Source organism: Trichosurus vulpecula, chromosome 4, assembly GCF_011100635.1.
Source record: "Trichosurus vulpecula isolate mTriVul1 chromosome 4, mTriVul1.pri, whole genome shotgun sequence".
NCBI lineage: Eukaryota > Metazoa > Chordata > Mammalia > Diprotodontia > Phalangeridae > Trichosurus > Trichosurus vulpecula.
This window is the reverse complement of record NC_050576.1, coordinates 382,920,589-382,941,127: the sequence shown is the minus strand read 5'-3', so window position 1 is coordinate 382,941,127 and position 20,539 is coordinate 382,920,589. Positions and strand designations below refer to the sequence as shown.

At 36.4% G+C, this 20,539-nt stretch overlaps 1 protein-coding gene across 1 annotated transcript in view; it reads left to right on the top strand.

The window, feature by feature from the left end:
- The window catches only part of FAM155A (family with sequence similarity 155 member A), a 760,174-nt gene that overhangs the window by 203,172 nt on the left and 536,463 nt on the right, over positions 1-20,539 (top strand). The window lies entirely within an intron of this gene.

Sequence of the window (20,539 nt, the reverse complement as noted above, 5' to 3'; positions counted from 1 at the left end):
ATTTTAGGATTAAACTTCATTCTTTTACTTCCCCTACTTTCCCTCTTTAACATATGCAAATTATGCAAATCAGTAGGCCTGGATACTTGACCAAGACCAGACCCTAGATAAGCTTGAACTGGTTTAAGTGGTTTGGCCCCTCTAATTCCCCTGACTGCCTTTTCTTGTTCTTTTTCTTTTTTTTTCTCCTTTTATAAAATTTAATAGATTTAGTTTTCAGCATTGATTTTCACAAGAGTTTGAATTACAAATTTTCTCCCCATTTCTACCCTCCCCCCACTCCAAGGGGGCGTATATTCTGGTTGCCCTGTTCCCCAGTCAGCGCTCCCCTCTGTCACCCCATTCCCCTCCCATCCCCTTTTCCCTTCCTTTCTTGTAGGGCAAGATAAATTTCTATGCCCCATTGCCTGTGTATCTTATTTTCTAGTTGCAGGCAAAAACATTTGGTTGTTTTTGAACACCTGTTTTTAAAACTTTGAGTTCCAAATTCTCTCCCCTCTTCACTTCCCACCCACCCTCCTCAAGAAGTCAAGCAATTCAACATAGGACACATGCGTATCATTATGTATAACTCTTCCACAATACTCATGTTGTGAAAGACTCACTGTATTTTGCTCCTTCCTAACCTATCCTCCTTTATTGAATTTTCTCCCTTGACCCTGTTCTCTTTCAAAAGTATTTGTTTTTGATTACCTCCACCCACATCTGCCCTCCCTTCTATCATCCCCCTTTTTTATCTTCTTCCTCCTGTTTTCCTGTGGGGTAAGATACCCAATTGAGTATGTATGGTATTCCCTCCTCAAGTCAAATCTGATGAGAGCAAGATTCACCCATTCCCCCTCACCTGCTTTCTCTTCTCTTCCTACAGAACTGCTTTTTCTTGCTACTTTTATGTGAGATAATTTAACCATTCTATCTCTCCTATCTCCCTCTCTCAGTATATTCCTCTCTCATCCCTTAATTTGATTTTATTTCTTTTATATATCTTCCCTTCATCTTCAACTCACGCTGTGCCCATGCTCTCTCTCTCTCTCTTTATATATATACACACACACACATATACATATATATATATATATATATATATATACATAAACATATATATATATATATGCATATTCCCTTCAGCTACCCTAATACTGAGGTCTCATGAATCGTACACATCATCTTTCCATGTAGGAATGTAAACCAAACAGTTCAACTTTAGTAAGTCCCTTATGATTTCTCTTTCTTGTTTACCTTTTCATGCTTCTCTTGATTCTTGTGTTTGAAAGTCAAATTTTCTATTCAGTCCTGGTCTTTTCACTGAGAAACCTTGAAAGTCCTCTATTTTATTGAAAGCCCATAGTTTGCCTGTGGCAGCTCTGCCACACCAGCACTGCTCCTTCCCCAAGAACCCCCAACCCGGACAGGGCTTAGACCTTCAGCAGGCTCTGCACACCTGCTCTGATCTGCCACTTAATTCCTCTTATCAGGTGGGCCTGCGGCAGGAAGCAACTGCAGCTGTAGTTCTGTAGCTGCCCCACCTCTGCTGCCCCGGGGGTGGTGGCCAAAAGGTGAACTCCTTTTTTCACTCTGAACCTAGCAGCTTTTCCCACTAACCTTCTCTGTTGTCTTTGGTGTTTGTGGGTTGAGAAGTCTTGTAACTGCTGCAGCTCACTGATTCTGGGCGCTAGGGCCCGCTCCACCCGGCTCCTGGTCTGGTTGGTCCACACCGCCCACGCTACCTCTGCTCTGCTCCACTCAGCTCCCAGCTCCCTGCGGGATAGAACTCACCCAGAGACCATCCAGGCTGTCCTGGGCTGGAGCCCTGCTTCCCTCTGCTATTTTGTGCATTCTGCAGTTCTAGAATTGGTTCAGAGCCATTTTTTTTAGGTTTTTGTAGGGACTTGGCGGGGAGCTCACCCTAGTCCCTGCTTTCCAGCCAGCATCATTATCCACTTTCCCATCCACTAAGAGTTTTTTTTTATTAAATGTATTTTTTGACTTCCATGGAAAGTATTAGGATATATATTGCAACTTCTAATATAGCCTGAGTATGTGAACTTTACTTTGAGGTGTTTACTGGATTTATGACTTTTTCTCACAAAGTAAACTTTCCAGATTTTGCACAGAGGGTAGCTTTTTTAGCCCTGGTAGTTAATATAATTTTCCTATAGATAACAGTCCTTGTACTGTGTGAAAATATGGCTTTCAGATCTGTTTTACTATCATATTCACTAACCAGTGTGCTCTAGGCCAAGCTTCTGAAAATAGAGATTTGATGATGGTTTCTTTTCTGTCACCGTATTAAGGCTCCTAGATGGGGCATAAGTGTTTTGCTTTGTTTTGGCCATAGGGCTTTTTTCCTTGTCTTTTCAATGCTCTGTGTTATTTAACTTACCATAGCTATGTACATTTCTTGCTAGCTAGAAGCTATTTGGTGTATGCACCTGGTAATGTGACTCCATTTCTGGTCTCTGGTCCAAAAGATAGTGATTTGATCAGTGCCTCAGGTTCATGATATATTACAAAATCTTGGCAAACTGTCTGGGCAGAATTTCTGGCTTTGTCAGACTTGTCACTGTAGGTAATCTGAGGCTTCTCTAGTGGGTACATTTTATTTTTAAGAGGAAAGAGTAAATAAGGTGATGTTTTTACTAAAATCATTATAGGAAACTGCTTAAAATTTAAAGTTTTAGTTTTATTTTGCTATTATCTTTAAGTCAGATTATTATAGTTTGTTAAGAATGATTTAAAATGCATATTTTAGACCTATATAGGGTGTCAATATAATTGATACCCTAGGCTTTGATATCCATAGAACTCTGAGAAGAAAGCTAAAAACAAATTAGCTACAAGTTATTAATTAATCTGATACTAGGCTCTTTTATATGTTAATGTTCTTGGAGGTGGTACTTTCACAGAACAACCATAGCTGTAATTCATTTTTTAAAATCACTTAAAAATTTTGGAAGTCAAAATAATAGAGGCATGCATTTAAGAAATGAGATTATAACAGCCTCAGGAAATCTAAAAATAACCAGGCCTTGTTGTCTTACAAAGCAAACTTTTCTAAACCAAGGCAGAGCAGACAGAAGATATCCATTAATTTTTCTCATTGGACTCCATTATGCATGAAGCTATAGCACAATTCCTGCTTTGTTTTTTGAGGTTCAAAGGTGATATGCCCAATCTCAGAAAGAGGTTTACATCCTTCTATGAAATATTTTTCAGATTGTCCTGCAAATCCTTCTGTAATCAGTTACGGAGGACATAGGTTTCATACTTAGTTATTCATTGTCTGGATATAAGAGACAATGTTTAAAACTGACTGGACAAACGAGCTCAAATTTATTTTTATGAAAACACCTCAAAGGGTGCGCCCTATTGATGATGGGTTGGATATATATTGGTGTTTTATAGGTTTGGATTTGCAAAACCAATGCTTAAAATACTATTTTCTCCTAAATGCACAGTTTACAATTAGAGTCAATTTGAACTAGGTGAATGATACTAATCCAGATAGCATCTCTGTGCTTTGCACATAGAAACTACTTTATAAATGTCTGCTAAATCAAATTGATAGCTTGACTTTAGAATTGAGGATTGTGGGGCAAGGTTCAGTAGGATTATCATAGTCATTGCTATGTGCACTATACTTTTAAAGCAGCTAGAAGTTACCCATACCTTTAGATATGTACTCCCATCTCATACCATTATCTCAGAATCTTTCCTTTCCTTCAAGGTTTAATTCAACTGTCACCTCCTCTGTGAAGCTTCCTTGTTTTCCACATTTGCTAGTGTTCTTTCTTTCCGATACTATACTGTTAAAAAAAATGAACATAACTGAAGTAAAGACAGAGCCTTGGGGAAGCCCACTGGAGACTTCTCTCCAAGACAAAATTGATCCATTAATTGACACTCTTTAGATCTAGTAAGTCAACTGATTTTGAACTAGCCTAATTATAATGTTTTAGCCAATTCACATTCTTCATCTGTCCCACAAGGATTTTACATAAGATTCTGCCAAATGTTTTTGATCAAACAAGATAATGAATCTAAAGCACTTTGCAAATCATAAAGTGTTGTGTTTTATATAAACGTGAGTAAGGAGCCATAGTAACAGTATTCTGTAGGCATGGTTAAGAAAGGGGAGAAAAAAAAAACCTAACTATTAATCATTCATATAAAGAGCATTTTTAAATACCTACTATATCCCTGGGACTGGGCACTCATTTCTACTCAATTATAACTTGTAGAGAAAAAAAAAATATCATGTTTTATTAAACCAGATGAAGATTACACTTAATAAATTATTTGTGGTGATATATACATATATATATATATATATATGTATGTATGTATGTATGTGTGTATTATGTATCTAGATTCCATTCAGGACTCTTTTTACTAATTCTGAACTGTTATCAATCACTGCTAATCTTGGTTTTATCCCCAGACTTGAGACATGATTTTTTTTCCCCAATTCATTCTTGAGTCATTATAATACAACTGAAAAACCCTTTCTGAAGCCCCATTTCTCCAGCGAGTTTGGCATGAAAAGCACCTACATAGTTCCAATAATTAGTGTGTAGCCAGTTAGTGTAAATTTTATAATCACTATTATTCTATTCCTTTTACTAGTATGAAAAACATACCGTAGTTACTAAACTAAAGAAAGATAGTGTGTCTTTGGTCTTGAAACCCTGAAATTTCTTGTTTCTCCATTGACTGGGCTGTCAAAAGTGGCCAAATGCAACAGGTAAACAGCACTAGTATTAAATTTCCGTAATTGTCTTTTGAACAACCAAAAATCTTTCATTGGTCATTAACTTATTTTGTTAAAAAAGTGGCTCTCAATTTCCATATCTTTAAAATAGTGGCATTTGACAAAATAGTCTATAAGATATCTTTTGATTTTAATATTTTATAGCTATGTGATTATCATGTGAATGCATGTCTCTTGTGTGTAAAAGAAAGATGGCCTGATCCATTAACAAGCAAACAAACAAAAATGCTGCTCTGACTGGAGAATGTCTCCACAGTTTAGGCATATTTTAAAATCTACTTTGAACTAACTTCACCACTGTCTCTCCTAATACATCCTATTTCATGTCAGCTTGACCTTTCTCACAATCAGGTAATTAATTGTCTTGAAGTAGTTTTAGACACATATATTATAATTTTATGAATCTTTTCAATATGCATTTATAAACTACAAGTGCTGACAAACTCTGTGTCAGTAGATAGCTGAAATCACGTCCATTTTTTTAAAAGAGGAATATCAAATCCATTTTTGCATTTTTTCTCTTGTGATTAATTAAAAATCATGGAATAAAACAAAAGAAAGCCAAACTGTTTCCCCCTCTCCCAAGTGGATTCAACTCCATTGTCCTGGTCTTTCTTCCTAAATTATTATCATGACTGTAAATCCACAAAACATCTGCAACAATATGCTATAATAGGGAAACTGGAAAATTAGATGTTAAAATTACACTCGTTTAGTTAGTGATTTTTTTATTTTTATTTTGTTTTTGTTTTGTAATTTCGGGATTTAAACCATTTTCACAACTTTTTCTTAGGACTCTCCTTTTCTCAAGAGTTCCCTGAACACATGAACTCTAAGAAAAAAACACTAATATAACTGAAAGAATGTGTAGTCTGTTCATTTTTTGAAAAATAGAATTGTGTTGGTAAAACCTTTTTGTTGTTAAGCTCATGAAGGCTCTGATTTGTCAAACCTGTTATAAATATAGATATTAGATTGCTCAGGCAGCAGGTCTGCATTTTTATAAAGAATCTACTACTTTTAGAAGGACCCCCAAAGATTTATTCAGTATTGAATTGGTTTGTTTACTGAATACTCTGTAATCGTGGCCAATTTGACTATTCTCCTTTGTATATGAGTTAATGATTATGCTTTTGTAAATATGTGTAACAGTTATCAGGATATTTTTCATGTGTTCACCTCTCTAGGTATTCTTTATTAGTTACCCTTCTGGATAGTATACAATTTAAAAATATCTTATGAGATGAATTTGCCATAAGTTATTTGCTAATAAGTGTTGATTTTTTAGATGTAAGAATCATATGCAGGAAAGTTAGGATTGTATCACATCCTTTTATGCATATACAAGGATAAGAATAAAAAAGGACTGGTGGACCATAGAATAAGCCATTTCAAAAAATATGACTAAGTAGAAATGCAAAACCAAATGTAACCATATAGATTTCAGAGATACCCCACTTCAAATGCCCTTTAATGGTCTTCATATTTTAATATGCAATCTCAAAGAAGTATTCATAGCACACCATTTAATAAAACATTTATTGACTGCCTTTTTTCCAGGGTGCTCGAAGCATCTCTCAGACCAGATCGTATTAAACCTCACACTATTTCTCCTGTGTAGGTGATGAGCCATGTCTAAATTATAAATGAAAAAGCCTTTAGATTTTATAACAGCATATTTCATGCTTAGCAACTCCTGGGACATGTAGTCCTGAATATTACAGAAGTACAGGATCAGCCAGCAGATACCAAATGACATTATTGCTATAGATTATGGCTTCTTTTGTGAAGAAGAAAAAAAAATTACAGATCATTAACTCAGGATCGATCTAGAAAATTTCATCATCTGTGATAACTATTAGAGCTATGATTTACTAATGTTAAAATTAGGGTAGAGTTAATCTGACACCAGATTAATAGAAGAAATGTATATACATACATATATATGCCATATATATGTATGTATGTATGTATATAGACTCCAGGTCTTCTACAACCACAGAAGCATGGAACAAATGATGATATATGACCATCAAGTCAATTTCTCTATTCTGTTTGTCAGTGTGCTTTCTCTAAGCTCGATCATTAAGTAGACCCAGATTAAAACATCTAACAATTTGTCTGTGTAGTACTACATTAAAAAAAAAAAAGATAAGTAGATATTACAACCTGTAGAAACGGGAATGTAATACTCCTGTGATAGTAAGGATTTGGGTGATTCTTAGTTGAATATTCTGCCTAACCCTGAGATCAATAATGGAAGTCAAATATGAACAAGTTGGAAAGGATTCAAAGAATAACAAATATTATTAAGTGGTTAGGAAATAAAACTTCTGATGAAAGCTGAAATGCATTTTTCAGCATGAAGAAGAAGAGACTGACTGAAAGGTAATTTAATTAGGTCTTTCAGTGTATAATGGGCTTTCATGCAAGAGAATGCTAACCAGCTATTCTTTAGTTACAGCAAGTATGGAACAAGTAAACTGCTAAAACATGAGCACATGGAATTTGTGTCCCTTATAATGAAAAAATATCTAAGCTGTGATTATTTTTAAACAATAAAATAAGAATGAATAGAAAAGATTTTTCTTCTGCTAGTTCTAAAAATATGACAAATCCCATCTCTTTGGTGTGGTTGAAGCGTGATTCTGTCTGAAGTTACAGAGATGAACAAGAGAAATCCTCTAAGACCTAAGCCCTGAACTGGACAACAGAAGACTTTGGCTATAGTACCATCACTGACACTAACTGTGAGACCTTGGGCTAGACTTCCTGAAGTCACAGTTTTCTCAGCTATGAAATGAGAGGATTGACTAGGTGTTCAGTGAAGTCTTTTCTAGCTCTACAATCTATGATTCTAGTTCTGAAAGGCGCCTTTAGTCCTAGAAGTGGGTGATTGCATTTCATTGGTTTTCTTCTCTATCATTCTCTCCTTTTTCATAGAAAGCACATTTGTCCTTTGAAAGCCTGGTGGACCTAAGTACTGATTTGTTGAAAGAATCACTAGAATATATCAATACCACAAAAAAAACATTTTACTGACTACATAATGAATACATGCCACTTATTTTAAAGAATTCCAACTGGATATAACAGTACTTTAGTATGCCAATTAGTCTGTGATCTCATCCCTGTGGGCAGATCTTCTGTAACCACCTTTGTTTGGCAGAGGTACAAAACATAGGTTACACCTCCAGCAATGAAGATCATAGCTCTTCCATGCCTGACCAAACCATCTGACTCTGAGCATGTCTTCCCATAAACTCAACAAGGGGTATTCATATAATGTGCTGACAGCCTTTCTTGCACTCTTTTTACATTAAAAGGATACAGTGGAGCACATGGGCTATCCATAAGCGTGAAGGGATTCCTTCACTCTTGCTACATGACAAGCCCATCTTGTCTTTCAGTCATGCATAATGCATGCGGTTTTGAACCACTTTTCATTTATAATCCTGTTTGCAATTTGTTGTGGCCTACTTACATCCACTGGGTGTCTCTTTGTTGCCTTAGAGTGATCTTTAACTGTAATTCTGATAGAAAGTATAATATTCCATGACTCACAGTCATAGAGTATCAACAAAAAAAATACAGAGAAAGAGGAAAACATGGATTTGGTGATTTTAGTCATTTATAGGAATGAATGAAAAAAATGGTTCATACAGGTAAAAACACTGAGAGGTTGGGTAAGGTATTAAGGAACCTTGGAGGTCAAAGAGTCTAACCCATTTATTTCATAGATGAGGAAACTGAGACCCAGTAAGGTTAAGCGATTTGTCCAAGGTTATGCAGGTATCAGGTGGTAGATTCAATTTATATCTAGCCAATTATATCTAGCTATATCTATCCTGGAAAGGATTCAAACCCAATACTTCTGATTCTAAAGACAGTAGTCTTTCTGCTGCACCAGCTAATGATAAAAATCAGTAGTTGATTTATTTAAAGTCTTAGAAGATTTTTCAAGTCTCCTCTCTCATGAAATAATTATGTCTCAAATTAGCAGCTGTATCTCTTGTGAGAGATTTGAACTGATGGTAAGAGGTCCAATTTTGATTTAAATAATTTGAAGTAGGAGTGCAAGCCCTTATGAATTCACTGCCATTTGAGATATCACTGAAATGCATGTTGAAGTGCTGAGAGAATTTAGCAGGGCCTTTGCAATATAGCGGCATATTTTAAAAATGAAAATATTTAAGTTGCAATACATATTAATGAATGCAAACACAAGTTGCTCCTTCAGCATACCCTGGTCTATATCATTTGCTGAATTAAACATGTGCAATCTTGCAAATAATAGCTTATAGCAGAAAACAGAATTTAGATTGTACATGTGACTGAACTTTCAAATTCAGTAAGACATCTATTCATTTCAGTAGAAGTGCTACTTAAAGTATTTAAACTCAGCTTGAAAAGCCCACTAGAGTTAGAAGGGAAGAATCTTATAATGGCAAAATAAATGGGGTGGGGAAAGAGTATAAGTTTCTTTCTGTCACATTCAGATTGCTATCCTATCTAAACAAGTTTCTGTCTACGTTGGGGGAAAAAGACTTGCTGCATCTATCATTTGTTATTTGGGGTAAATCAAAGATTGTTTGGTAACCTGTAAAGGGGGAATAAATGTCTCAGCATCCCCTAGAAGGATAAACTGGGGAGTGTATACTGTAGAACATGTGAGCCATACGTTCTCACAAGAATGAAGGTTGTGTTCTAATCTTGAAGATGCTCGTACTTCTGGACCTTCTTAGAACCCAAGCAATTTACTTGTATCTCTACTGACTGGCATTCCCTGAAGCATGAGTATGTAAAAACATCCCTCACCAGAATATCATAGGTCATCCAAAAGGCTAGATACAATTCTGTATGCAGGCTTTTACAATCGGAACATAGAAGTATCATTTCTTGTCCTTACTTTTTAATTCTTCACACACGTACCCCTTGCTTCTGCTATGGGAATTGAGTCCTTCATAGAACAGGAGTAAAGTGTTAATAAGTTCTTCATGCAATTTCCTTTCAAACTACTTGTAGTCATAGCAATGTGCCATGGGGATCCAGCAAATTAAGGAAGTTGTTGACAAATTTAGAAAATCAGGAACAATGCCTATATTATTCAAACATTCCATTTTACACATCTATTGATGCATCCTGGCTTAAGCATCTTTTCTTTTCCACTAAGCTGTAACAGGTTTAAGTATAAAGCTTAGAATATGTTCCGAATTAGTGCTGGAGAATATATTTATTCCTTGACATTTCTTATTAGCTAGGCATAATTACCTAAATGTGAATTGGGCTGTGGAACCCATGATTTTCCCAGTGATGATGGATGACAGGATGTTATCTCAAACTGTGAGATGGGAGGTAATTCAGTTTTCACAGAACATTTATATAATGCTAATTGAATTAATCTTTGGGATATGTGGTGTTTCTTGTTTAAGACATTATATGCCCACTGTTTTATTTATTAAGAAACTACTTCTTCATGCATTGTATTTTTTTTGTTTCATCTTTGTGCCTAGATTTCACTATTGTAAGTGGCCACTTGTAGAATTCAATGCTTAGTGAGTATGTTTATTAGTACCATTTGTTGTAATAATTACCTTCATTTTCTAAAATGTGTCATGGACAGTATATATAACAGTAAAAATGAGCTATTAAAATTGTTTTGAAAGCCTAACAAAAGGCACCTACTTCATAAAACAAATTGAAAGCATTTGATCAGACCTGATTTGAATTCATTTGATAGTATACATTGTCCAAAAGAAAAAGACCTTTAGAGTGCACTATTAGAGGATTAAAAGGGAAATCTAGAAATCAGATAAGTGCCCAGGTGCTCAAATATTTTTTTGCTAATGATAAAATAAATGAAAAACATAGGATTAGGAATTTAAGAGAAATTTATCTCAGCCGCAGACATTCACAAGACAGAATGAACCTTTTGCTCAAGGTCAATCAGTCCATCCCCTTACCTTAAAGCAGTATTTCAATAGCTTCTTTATAATTTGATTCCAACTTGTACCTGTTCCTTAGTAATTGTGTGAAATGAAAAGGAGAGGAATCTTTCTAACATCTTTTATTTTCATTTACCTTGTGCCTAAAATTTTGATGAATTTCCTGTTCTCCGTGCACGAAGGAGCTAGACAACTACTCATAGACCATTTAGCAAAATACCTTACAAAGTCACCCCTTTATTGGCATGTCCTACTTTGACAAAAATGTGATATCTGAAGATCCATTATTACAAAAAACCTAAATAGAATATATTATTTGAATGACCCATGATCTGTGTGTAGCAAAAAAAGAGCCATGTGTTCCCTTTTTAATAGAGAATGACCTGCTGCATTTTAAACAGTTCGATTAAAATAAATTGGAGCAAAGCCTTAAGTCATTTTTAAAGTGTTTTTTTAAAAGAACTAGTTGATTTACAGGAATCAGCAGCAGCCATTTTAACAGTTTATGTGTATGTTTGTGAGTGTGTTATTCAACTAAAAAGAAACCTAATGACCTTTATATAATATAATTTATCATGAAAGACAGGTTTATAAATGTTCCAAACACAGGGCTAATACAATAGTCACAGAAGAAACTACTTGCTTTTGATTTAGAAAATTGTTGTTTTGTTGCTAAGAATTCCTCCTGTTTGTTCGGGAGTAATAGGCCTAGAGTTGTTTATTTTTTTTTCCTATTTCTAAACAATTACGATTCCAATTAGTTTTCCTTGTTCCAGGGATTAAATTTTCTAAACATTGATGGAGTAATGCAGTTGCCATGTATGAAAAAGCTGAAGATATATTAAAATGTTCTATGTTAAAGAATTGTTAGAGAAATCAGGTCCAAAAATTGAGTCTATTCTTCCCCTCTGGATATAGTACAGCTTGCATTTGCCTGTCAGCTTCAAACTCTAGAATCAAACTGGTTCCAGAATGACTCCACAGAATCAGACATGTGACCTTGAGGGAAGAAGTTACTCTCCTTTTTCTAGGGCTGACTTCTCTCCTTGACCTCACATCTCCATTAGAAAGCACCTGGATTTGGCTTAACAATGCCCTCTTCTGGATTTTTGCTGCCATCTCCTCTCTTTCCAGACTAGATTTTCACCAACCAGCTGGTGGAATAGAATGTAGCTCTTTTTCTTTGCCCACCCCTTCCCCTGCCCTTCTATGCTTTCTTTCTTTTCTTTTTTAAATTAAGTATTTTCTGTTATGCTCCAGAGGAGAAAGAAATAAAGAGAAAGGTAATTTTACAAGATTTTATGAGTCTTAATAGTGACCAAGAAGCTGTCCTTTTCTAGTTTTTCTCCATTGTCTATCCCAATCCTTTCTTTAGATGCCTCTTCAATACAGGTATTGTCTTGGCTTTTTGTCACTTTCCCAGAAAGCAGAATCTAAGTCCTCTCTCTGCATTGCCACATCCCATAGTCCAGACCCTTAGGTAGGATAATAAATGGTTGGACATCTCCAGGTTCAGGTACAGTACATATGCAATTCAGAGAAATTAACAAATTGATAAAGTTTCATATTCTTTCTTGCCTTGCTTTAAACATAAACATAAGCAATGATCTAAGATCATTTGTCCACATTCCTGTTGTATAGCATTTATGAAAAACCTTGACTAGGTAATGATTTTCACCTCATAGAAGGGCTCAATCTGAGTCATTGTGGCACCATTTTTCTCTAAGGCTGGAATCAAATATTCAGATGGCCTACAGCCAACTAATACAACTATTTTCTCCCCCTTCATTATTTCATGTCATATGTACTTGGCAAATATTAAATTTACCCTTTTAATTTCCAAATGTTTAATAATTTTAACTACAGAAAATAAAGGATCTATTAAAATATCATTAAAAAAGAATCAAAATATAAGGCCAAGACGGCAGCTGGTAAGCAGGGACTAGAGTGAGCTCCGTACCGAGTCCCTCCAAAAACCTATAAAAAATGGCTCTGAACCAATTCTAGAATGGCAGAACCCACAGAACAGAAGAGGGAAGCAGGGCTCCAGCCCAGGACAGCCTGGATGGTCTCTGGGTGAGGTCTATTCCACATGGAGCTGGGAGCTGGGAACGGAGTGGAGCAGAGCCCAGCCTGAGCCGCATGGAACAACCAAACTTGGAGTCGGGCGGATGGGGCCCCTAGCGCCCTGAATATGTGAGCTACGGCAGTCACCAGACCCCTCGACCCACAAACACCAAAGACTGCAGAGAAGGTTAAAGGGAAAAGCTGTGGGAGTGGAAGGAGTTCGGGGTTCGGCTTCCAGCCCCGGTGCGGCAGAGGTGGGGCAGCTACAGTTGCTGCTGCTTCTGGCCCCAGGCCCACCTGGTGGCAGGAATTAAGTGGCGGATCAGAGCAGGAGTGCAACAGCCTGCTGTAGATCTAAGTCCAGCCCGGGCTGGGGGTTCTTGGGGAAGGAGTAGTGCGGGTCTGACAGAGCTGGCACCTCCCCCCCAAACATGGAACATAGAACTCATTAGTCTACAAGCAGTCATACCCCACTGAAAAACTCAAGGGTCAAGTTAGTTGGTTGGGAATATGGCCAGGCAGCGAAAACGTGCCCAGATTTAGTCTCAGACTTTGGAATCTTTCTTTGGTGACAAAGAAGACCAAAATATACAGCCTAAAGAAGACAACAAAGTCATAGAGCCTACAACAAAAGCCTCCAAGAAAACATGAACTGGCCCCAGGCCATAGAAAAACTCAAAAAGGATTTGGAAAAGCAAGTTAGAGAAATAGAGGAAAAATTGGAAAGAGAAATGAGAAGGATGCGAGAAAACCATGAAAAACAAGTCAATGACTTGCTAAAGGAGACCCAAAAAAATACTGAAAAATACACTGAAGAAAACAAAACCTTAAAAAACAGACTAACTCAAATGGCAAAAGAGCTCCAAAAAGCCAATGAGGAGAAGAATGCCTTGAAAGGCAGAATTAGCCAAATGGAAAAGGAGGTCCAAAAGACCACTGAAGAAAATACTACTTTAAAAATTAGACTGGAGCAAGTGGAATCTAGTGACTTTATGAGAAATCAGGATATTATGAAACAGAACCAAAGGAATGAAAAAATGGAAGACAACGTGAAATATCTCCTTGGAAAAACCACTGACCTGGAAAATAGATCAAGGAGAGATAATATAAAATTATTGGATGACCTGAAAGCCATGATCAAAGAAAGAGCCTAGATACCATCTTTCAAGAAATTATCAAGGAGAACTGCCCAGATATTCTAGAGCCACAGGGCAAAATAGAAATTGAAAGAATCCATCGATCACCTCCTCAAATAGATCCCAAAAAGAAATCTCCTAGGAATATTGTCTCCAAATTCCAGAGCTCCCATATCAAGGAAAAAATACTGCAAGCAGCCAGAAAGAAACAATTTGAGTATTGTGGAAACCCAATCAGAATAACCCAAGATCTGGCAGCTTCTACATTAAGAGATTGAAGGGCTTGGAATGCGATATTCCGGAGGTCAATGGAGCTAGGATTAAAACCTAGAATCACCTACCCAGCAAAACTGAGTATCATGTTCCAAGGCAAAATATGGAGTTTCAATAAAATAGAGGACTTTCAAGCTTTCTCAGTGAAAAGACCAAAACTGAATAGAAAATTTGACTTTCAAACACAAGAATCAAGAGAATCATGACAAGGTAATCAAGAAATGGAAATTCCAAGGGACTTACTAAAGTTGAACTGTTTTGTTTACATTCCTACATGAAAAGATGATGTGTATGATTCATGAGACCTCAGTATTAGGGTAGTTGAAGGGAATATGCATATATATACATATATGTTTATGTATATATATATATATAAGTGAATGTATATGTATGTATATATCTATGTGTATATGTATGTATGTGTGTATATATATATGTGTGTTCATATATATATATATGTGTGTGTGTGTATATATATATGTAAAAGAGAGAGAGCAGACACAGGGTGAGTTGAAGATGAAGGGAAGATATCTAAAAGAAATAAAATGAAATTAAGGGATGAGAGAGCAACATACTGAGAGAGGGAGATAGGGAGAGATAGAATGGAGTGGATTATCTCGCACAAAGGTGGCAAGAGGAAGCAGTTCTGTGGAAGGAGGCGAGAGGGCAGGTGAGGGGGGAATGAGTGAACCTTGCTCTCATCAGATTTGGCCTGAGGGGGAATACCATACATACTCAGTTGGGTATCTTACCCCACAGGAAAGAAGAGGGAGGAAGATAAAAAAAAAATAAAAGGGGGGGGACAATGGAGGGGAGGGCAGATGGGGGTGGAGGTAATCAAAACAAACACTTTGGAAAGGGGACAGGGTCAAGGGAGAAAATTCAATAAAGCGGGATGGGTTGGGAAGGAGCAAAATGTAGTTAGTCTTTCACAACATGAGTATTGTGGAAGGGTTATACATAATGATACATGTGTGGCCTAGGTTGAATTGCTCGACTTCTTAGGGAGGGTGGGTGGGAAGGGAAGAGGGGAGAGAATTTGGAACTCAAAGTTTTAAAATCAGATGTTCAAAAAAAAAGTTTTTGCATGCAACTAAAAAATAAGATACACAGGCAATGGGGCATAGAAATTTATCTTGCCCTACAAGAAAGGAAGGGAAAAGGGGATGAGAGGGGAGGGGGGTGATAGAGGGGAGGGCTGACTGGGTAACAGGGCAACCGGAATATACGCCATCTTGGAGTGGGGGGGAGGGTAGAAATGGGGAGAAAATTTGTAATTCAAACTGTTGTGAAAATCAATGCTGAAAACCAAATATGTTAAATAAATAAATTTAAATTAAATTAAAAAAAACAATCAGGGAAAAAAAAGAATCAAAAAAGTGAATCAAAACTAATTTCATGGTCAAAAATTACTTTAAAGTGGAAAATATTTTGCAAAATATTAAAACTATGGTTTTTCATAAAAGACATAAGATTTACTGGAAAGTAGAACAAATGTCAGAGAACACTTTGGACTTTACCATGGTTAAATAATATTTTACATTCTTTTAAAACAGGTCTTTAGAGATTACCTATGCATTACCAAGATAAATGAGTTTATTTCATAGGAACATATAAGCTCAGATTTGGAAAGCATCTCAAGTTCCATCCAAAACCCACCACTTGCATGGATCCCCACTGGAGAAAGGCCCTACAAGTATCCTCTGATTTAAGAAGTCTAGTTAGAGGTAGTAAACTATTTGATTTCTTGATAGTTCTAAGTAAAAAGTTTCCTCAATGCCCAAAAATTTCTCTTTTTCAGGATTGAATATCCACAATTTCTTTTAATTGCCGTTACACAGCATTGATTCAAGTCCCCAGTCACCCTGATTTCCTTTCTTGGGACATTTTGGACACATTCTGACTTGTCAATATCATTCTTCAAACGTTCCATTCAAGACTGATTGACCAGTGCATGGAACAGAATAGAATAGAAGAACAGTCATTATCGTCATTCAGAATTTCTACTAATGTTGCCCAATTTTGCATCGGGGTTGTCTATTTCTTTTTGTCTTCTCTTGTTTTTTTCTTGTCTGCCTCATTACATGGTTGATTCATGTTGTATTGGCAGTCAGTGGACATCCCAAGCTCTTTTCAAATGAGCTACTTTCTATCCACATCTTCCCAATCCTGCACTTAAGATCATTTTTTTTAAAATCCAAATACAATACTTTATATGTGTACTAATTAAAAATCTTATTAAATCTGGCTCATTATTCTAACCTGGATCATTGCTCTGTCCATTCCTATAATAACTATCCCTCCCAGACATAGGACATCTACAAATTTGATTAGTATGCCAACTGTCATTTTATCCAATTTATTAATAAAAATATTGAGTCCAAGAAAGCCCTGAGCAGAGACCTGAAGCACTCTATTAAAGACTTCACTTCAATTTGATAATAGTCCACAAAGCAGTCTGATTCTAGATCCTCTCAATTAGATAATTATGCTTTCCATATTTCTTCACTTGTCCACAAATGTGTCATTTGAAACTTTTACAAATATTTTGCTGAAAGCTAGGTATTAATTTCTGTTATCTAACAGTTTAGCAACCCTGTAAAAAATGAAATGAGGCTAATCCGGCATGTCATGTACAGATGAAACTGACAACTGATTGCATTTTTTTTTCATTTTTCAACTAGTGTTTTGGCCTACACTTAGTGTTTCAACGGTGAAAAATGGAGAGACTATTTTTACCAAGATTTGTTTTGCTTGGTGGCAATATATTTTGGAGTTTGACATGAGTGATCCTAAGGAAATCCTTAGCTGAGAGTTACAGAAAGAGGGCAGTTGTCTAAGCAAATAGATGGACATGTCATACAAGAGCAGACAAAACAATATGGGCCACAGATACATCCCATATTCTTCATGCTTTGACAGTAATGATAGCAGGTGATTTTTTTTAAACTTGATGTCCTTGTGTATTTGAAGTTATTTCCAGTTTGCATCATTCTCTATTTAAGTCAACTCTCCTTTCCCCTTCCTTTAGTGATACATGATTGACCAGGAACCTCCTAGGTGCATACACACACACGCACACACACACACACACACACACACGCACGCACGCACACCTCAGACTGCAACAGAGAAATTTCACAGTGAAACATTGCATCATCTGTCCCTCCCTCAACGGCAATTGTTCCTAATTGAAAATCCAATAGCTGTAAACTGAACTAAGTTAAAAGCCTTCTACATTCACAGAGGGACTGTGGCACCTGGCTCAGTGAACTATTGTCACATGGGGAGAAATGTGAATTTTGTTACTCATACTAGTCCAGTCTTCACAGAATGCTCAATGTTCCATTATTGATGCCTGGAAAATTATCATGAATACCCTTATTACGGCTAATGGAAACTCTATGTGTAAATTCTCAGCATGCTGATGGGGGAATTGAATCTGTTAATATTCATCTGTTCTGAAGTTCATACTGCAAACTAGTATACCATTAAGTACCAGAGTGAGAGGATTAACAGTAATTAGCAAAAGATCAGAAACCTCTACCCAGAAAAAAATAGTAGAATCTTTTTAACTCCATCATAAAAATTGTCTGCAACTTTCAGGACAAATATATAATATTTACATCCACAACACATCACTTCCTTAATCAAAAATCTTCAGGGGCTCCCTTCCAATTAATTATAGGATGAAGTATGAACTCCTTGGTCTAGTATTCAACATCTTTCACAGTCTGGTTCCAACCCATCTTTTCAGCCTCACGCCTACCATCCAGACACCAACTCCTGTGAAGACAAGGACTGTGTTGCCTCAATTCCTGCATTAAGGCATATAGGGTCGAATTGCTGCTTCATTTTCCATCCTCCAGCCCCACTCCACTTAATTATTTTACTAGAAAATTTTAGCTTATGAAACACATAAATTTCTAGTTACAGAATCACTCTCTTTTGCTCCATTAAATGAATCCTGCATTCTACTGAATTATCTATTGTAAGCTCCCTCTTCTCCCCCGTTTTCAAATCATTTCACATGCACAATCCATTCTCTTCTCCTTTGCTCCAGTTTCAGAAAAAAAAATAGTTTTTTTTCTTCTCTTTTCAAGCACAGACTCTCTACTTGTACTCCTACTCCCGTTTGTCTGGGAGCTTGACCCCTCTGACTATTCCCCTCTTTCTAATCTTCCCTGTTTCTTTATCCATTGGATCATTCTTTGCTATGTATGAACATTCCAATCTACACACACACACACACACACACACACACACATACACACACAATACACGTGACCCCATAACCCCCTAATATTACTATCCTTCTATCTTCCTCATCCCTTCGCAAATATCTCAGAAAAATCTATCTACTCTCATTACAGCCACTTTTTTTCTCACAAATGTTCGCATTGTTCTATTGCTTCTTAATGTGCCATGTGTTTCTCAAACCTTTACGATTCAACTTCTGACCTCATCATTTCATTGAATATGCCCTTTCCAAGGTCGCCAATGATTATTTTATTGCTAAATTCTGTGGCTTTTTCTCACTTGACTTCCTTCTTGACTACACAGCAATGATCGATATTGTCGTCCACCTCTCATCCTAGATATTATCTCCTGGCTAGGTTTACACAATGCTACTACTCTCTTCTGGGTCTTTCTCCTCCTACTTTCTAAAACACATATCAGTAGAAGAAAAATATACACATAGTTGCTTAATTGTCCATTCTTTGGAAAACCTGAATTTTATATATGTATATATAAAACATGTGTATATATATATATATATATACATGTATATATACATATACACACACACACACACATATATATATATATATAAGTTGCTATCAGATAGCTGTGATTTCTTTCTTTCAGGCAATCAGGATTAAGTGACTTCCCCAGGGTCACACAACTAGTGGGTATCTGAGGCTGGATTTGAACCCAGGTTCTCCTGACTCCAGGGTTGGTGCTCTTCCCACTGTACCACCTAGCTGCCCCATAGCTATGATTTCTTGATCATACAATTGCAGATATAAGATACCCTATTTACCTGAGGCTCAAGTAGTTTCTGTTTACCAAAACCCTTATGTACTAATGGGTAAGCATTTTGTGTTCTATGAAAGATATAAATTATTATCAAAGTTCTTCTGCTTAATATTAACCAATTATTATTTTAAAGCTGATTTTTGGAGCAATATTTTAAACGAAATTAATACCTAGAATCATTCGGCCAATAAACATTTATTAAATGTTCCAGACACTGTGCTAAGTGTTGGGGATATGAAGAAAGGTAAAACATATCCCATGCTTTCAAGGAGGTCTCAGATTAATGGGTTAGATTACACACAAACAACTATGAACCAAAAAAATCAAAACCTATATGTAGGATATAATCAGAAATAATCAGCAAAGGGAAAGCATACTCAGCATCTTTCTCATTAATCTTTAACTTTTCATTCATAACTTCCTAGAATCTTGGTTATAATCAGAATTCATTTTCAGAATGGCTTGATTCAAAAACAAAAACAAACAAATAAAAGAACACTCTGAACTGTTTATCTTTTATCTGCAAGCAGTCTTTCTCTATTTTATTTTCAGCACCTGGGATGTAGATAGCAAAAGTTGTGCATGTAATATGACAAAAAGGTCAGAACTTGGAATTCTAAGATGTGAATGAAAGTACAGATTAGGTCAAACTTTTAATTTCCACAAACATTTATTAAGTACCTACTGTGGAGAAAGCATTGTTAACCCTGAAGAAGATAGTGTAAGGGAGAGTTACTATGAATCTCTATTTAGAGAAGATCCAGACTTATGAAGTCAGTAGAAAGATCTGGAGTTGGGGATGCCAGCATCTATCCATCCAGAAAAACAAATAGTCAAAAGGCCAGACAGTATGTCTGGAACTAAGACTATAGCAATGAAGTGTTAGAATATGACAGCTGGGGTTACAGATGCTAGCATCAAAGAGAACTTAAGGGAGGTTGCTTTACTTACTTGTTTTACTATTTACAGTGTAGGTATCAGTCTCTAAGAGAGACCTCTTGGAGCCCAGATTTAGAAGACATAGAGAAGCAGGAAATGTGAGGGTAGATTAAGTTATAGACAAGCCTGGACAATCAAAACTAGAGAGAAGGAATCAATCAGTCAATAAACATGCATTTGTTAAGCACTTGGATTAAGACCTGACATTTATAGGATACTTTATGGCTCATAAAGCCCTTTAGGTCATCTAGGTTGATTTTCACAGCTTGGTAAGCTGGGTAGGAAAGAATATTAGCATGATATTGTAGACTGGACATTGGACTGAGTCAGAAAGACTACTGAGGTTCAAATCTCACCTCAGAGGCTTA